The sequence below is a fragment of the Salmo trutta genome, chromosome 9, assembly GCF_901001165.1.
Source record: "Salmo trutta chromosome 9, fSalTru1.1, whole genome shotgun sequence".
NCBI lineage: Eukaryota > Metazoa > Chordata > Actinopteri > Salmoniformes > Salmonidae > Salmo > Salmo trutta.
The window spans coordinates 12,437,684-12,442,525 of NC_042965.1; positions in this window are offsets into that span (position 1 = coordinate 12,437,684).

Sequence of the window (4,842 nt, forward strand, 5' to 3'; positions counted from 1 at the left end):
GATGTGTTTCTGCTGCGCTGAGGCAGAGTGGTGAAGAGAGTAGAGATTTGTCAATTGTCACTAACTGGCCAAGCTGCAAAAGCTAGAAGTTCTACAATTTCTCTCGTAAAAATCTGATTTTAAAACTAACCACAACCAACATTACTAACCAGAGTAGAGGATATGAGAATCCCCAGGTGAGCTGGACTGTGTCACCAATGGACTGGCTCAAAGTATCTGTGTATAGGGCAGAGCCACCATGGACATATCCAATCAAAATGATCCACTACTAGAGTGAAACGGAACACCCTAGAGCAGTGTTTCCCATCCTGGTCATTGAGTACCCCCAAAACAGTACACATTTGTATTATAACCCTGGACAAGCACACCTGATTCAACTTGTCAACTAATCATGAAGCCCTCAATGAGTTGAATGATGTGTGTTTGTCCAGGGCTACAACTTAACTGTTGGGGGCACCCAACGACTAGGGTTGGGAAACACTGCCCTAGGAGGGGTGAAAAATTGGAAGTGTCGCCACAATAGATTACATACTGCATATCATTATTGAAGTCCCCTAAAATATTTTTTACATCTCATCTCTTCTTTCTTAGCTCAATCACCAGTTAACAAATGTGGAGGCTAACTGTAACGCCCTGGCCATAGAGAGGGGTTTTTGTTCTTTATTTTAGTTAGGCCAGGGTGTTACATTGGATGGGCGTTCTATGTTCATTTTTCTATGTTTTTGTATTTCTTTGTTTTGGGCCGTGTGTGGCTCCCAATCAGGCACAGCTGTAGTTCATTGCTGCTGATTGGGAGTCACACATAAGTAGCCTGGTTTTCCTTTGGGTTTTTGTGGGTGATTGTTTCTGTTTAGAGTATTTCCTAACAGGACTGTTTTGCTGTCGTCTTTAGTTCATTTTTGTAGTGTTCTCTTTTTTTCTAATTAAATTTCAAGATGAACACACGACCTCCGCTGCACCTTGGTTTCATTACGACGACACACCTTACACTAACATAACATCTCATCATCACAATGTTACAACACCACCAACTGAACAAGTATGACACAAATATATAAATACAATAGACGTATATTAATAAAACTACAATTATACCAAAAGTCAAGGCTAGCACACCAGTGATGGAACAGTAATGCTAGCGCTAAAGTAAAAAGCCAAAGAAAGGAGTCACACAGACAGGCTCTACTGTGTGGTGTTCAGACCGGATCAGCAGCACTGCCTGTGAATTTGCTTCAAATCTCAGTACAGTAACAGTGATTAGTGTTATGTTAGCTAGCTACAAACTTGCTTTTGTATCATGACAAGGTGTAGTACTGAAACTATCGAGGTCACCTAGCCAGCTACACCTAGCCAGCTACACGGTCAAACAAAGTCAACAACGCAGCCACTGCTAGCTAGCCTACTCCACCAGCCAGCAGTACTGTATCATTTTCGTCATTTCAGTCAATAGATTTTCTGCAACGTAAGCTTAACTTTCTGAACATTCGAGACGTGTAGTCCACTTGTCATTCCAATCTCCTTTGCATTAGCGTAGCCTCTTCTGTAGCTTGTCAACTATGTGTCTGTCGATCCCGGTTCTCTCCACTCTGCACAGGCCATACAAACGCTTCACACCGCGTGGCCGCTGCCACTCTAACCTGGTGGTCCCAGCGCGCACGACCCACGTGGAGTTCCAGGTCTCCGGCAGCCTCTGGAACTGCCGGTCTGCGGCCAACAAGGCTGAGTTCATCTCAGCCTATGCTACCCTCCAGTCCCTAGACTTCCTGGCGCTGACGGAAACATGGATCACCACAGATAACACTGCTACTCCTACTGCTCTCTCCTCGTCTGGCCACGTGTTCTCGCATACCCCTAGAGCATCGAGCCAGCGGGGTGGTGGCACTGGAATCCTCATCTCTCCCAAGTGGACATTCTCTCTTTCTCCCCTGACCCATCTGTCTATCTCCTCATTTGAATTCCATGCTGTCACAGTTATCAGCCCTTTCAAGCTTAACATCCTCATCATTTATCGCCCTCCAGGTTCCCTTGGAGAGTTCATCAATGAGCTTGACGCCTTGATAAGTTCCTTCCCTGAGGATGGCTCACCTCTCACAGTTCTGGGTGACTTTAACCTCCCCACGTCTACCTTCGACTCATTCCTCTCTGCCTCCTTCTTTCCACTCCTCTCCTCTTTTGACCTCACCCTCTCACCTTCCCCCCCTACTCACAAGGCAGGCAATACGCTTGACCTCATCTTTACTAGATGCTGTTCTTCCACTAATCTCATTGCAACTCCTCTCCAAGTCTCCGACCACTACCTTGTATCCTTTTCCCTCTCGCTCTCATCAAAAACTTCTCACTCTGCCCCTACTCGGATGGTATTGCGCCGTCCCAACCTTCGCTCTCTCTCTCCTGCTACTCTCTCCTCTTCCATCCTATCATCTCTTCCCTCTGCTCAAACCTTCTCCAACCTATCTCCTGATTTTGCCTCCTCAACCCTCCTCTCCTCCCTCTCTGCATCCTTTGATTTTCTCTGTCCCCTATCCTCCAGGCCGGCTCGGTCCTCCCCTCCTGCTCCGTGGCTCGACGACTCACTGCGAGCTCACAGAACAGGGCTCCGGGCAGCCGAGCGGAAATGGAGGAAAACTCGCCTCCCTGCGGACCTCGCATCCTTTCACTCCCTCCTCTCTACATTTTCCTCTTCTGTCTCTGCTGCTAAAGCCACTTTCTACCACTCTAAATTCCAAGCATCTGCCTCTAACCCTAGGAAGCTTTTTGCTACCTTCTCCTCCCTCCTGAATCCTCCTCCCCCTCCCCCCCCCCCTCCTCCCTCACTGCGGATGACTTCGTCAACCATTTTGAAAAGAAGGTTGACGACATCCGATCCTCGTTTGCTAAGTCAAGCGACACCGCTGGTCCTGCTCACACTGCCCTACCCTGTGCTTTGACCTCTTTCTCCCCTCTCTCTCCAGATGAAATCTCGCGTCTTGTGACGGCCGGCCGCCCAACAACCTGCCCACTTGACCCTATCCCCTCCTCTCTTCTCCAGACCATTTCCGGAGACCTTCTCCCCTACCTCACCTCGCTCATCAACTCATCCTTGACCGCTGGCTACGTCCCTTCCGTCTTCAAGAGAGCGAGAGTTGCACCCCTTCTGAAAAAACCTACACTCGATCCCTCCGATGTCAACAACTACAGACCAGTATCCCTTCTTTCTTTTCTCTCCAAAACTCTTGAACGTGCCGTCCTTGGCCAGCTCTCCTGCTATCTCTCTCAGAACGACCTTCTTGATCCTAATCAGTCAGGTTTCAAGACTGGGCATTCAACTGAGACTGCTCTTCTCTGTGTCACGGAGGCTCTCCGCACTGCTAAAGCTAACTCTCTCTCCTCTGCTCTCATCCTTCTAGACCTATCTGCTGCCTTTGACACTGTGAACCATCAGATCCTCCTCTCCACCCTCTCCGAGCTGGGCATCTCCGGCGCGGCCCACGCTTGGATTGCGTCCTACCTGACAGGTCGCTCCTACCAGGTGGCGTGGCGAGAAGCTGTCTCCGCACCACATGCTCTCACCACTGGTGTCCCCCAGGGCTCTGTTCTAGGCCCTCTCCTATTCTCGCTATACACCAAGTCACTTGGCTCTGTCATATCCTCACACGGTCTCTCCTATCATTGCTATGCAGACGACACACAATTAATCTTCTCCTTTCCCCCTTCTGACAACCAGGTGGCGAATCGCATCTCTGCATGTCTGGCAGACATATCAGTGTGGATGACGGATCACCACCTCAAGCTGAACCTCGGCAAGACGGAGCTGCTCTTCCTCCCGGGGAAGGACTGCCCGTTCCATGATCTCGCCATCACGGTTGACAACTCCCTTGTGTCCTCCTCCCAGAGTGCTAAGAACCTTGGCGTGATCCTGGACAACACCCTGTCGTTCTCCACTAACATCAAGGCGGTGACCCGATCCTGTAGGTTCATGCTCTACAACATTCGCAGAGTACGACCCTGCCTCACACAGGAAGCGGCGCAGGTCCTAATCCAGGCACTTGTCATCTCCCGTCTGGATTACTGCAACTCGCTGTTGGCTGGGCTCCCTGCCTGTGCCATCAAACCCCTACAACTCATCCAGAACGCCGCAGCCCGTCTGGTGTTCAACCTTCCCAAGTTCTCTCACGTCACCCCGCTCCTCCGCTCTCTCCACTGGCTTCCAGTTGAAGCTCGCATCCGCTACAAGACCATGGTGCTTGCCTACGGAGCTGTGAGGGGAACGGCACCTCCGTACCTTCAGGCTCTGATCAGGCCCTACACCCAAACAAGGGCACTGCGTTCATCCACCTCTGGCCTGCTCGCCTCCCTACCTCTGAGGAAGCACAGTTCCCGCTCAGCCCAGTCAAAACTGTTCGCCGCTCTGGCACCCCAATGGTGGAACAATCTCCCTCACGATGCCAGGACAGCGGAGTCAATCACCACCTTCCGGAGACACCTGAAACCCCACCTCTTTAAGGAATACCTGGGATAGGATAAAGTAATCCTTCTAACCCCCCCCCCCCTTTAAAGGATTTAGATGCACTATTGTAAAGTGTTTGTTCTACTGGATATTATAGGTGAATGCACCAATTTGTAAGTCGCTCTGGATAAGAGCGTCTGCTAAATGACTTAAAATGTAAAATGTAAAAATGTAACAGCATCTGTCCTGTCTGACCTGATTAGCTACAATGGACAGTGTAGCTAGGCCAGACCGGGGGGGGGGGAAATGGCACACACACTGCACAGGGACTCCTGTTGAGCCTTAGCACAATACAGAGAAACCTAAAACAACTACTTTACCTGAGGATGGGCTGAGGGCTGAGGGGCTAAGGAGAG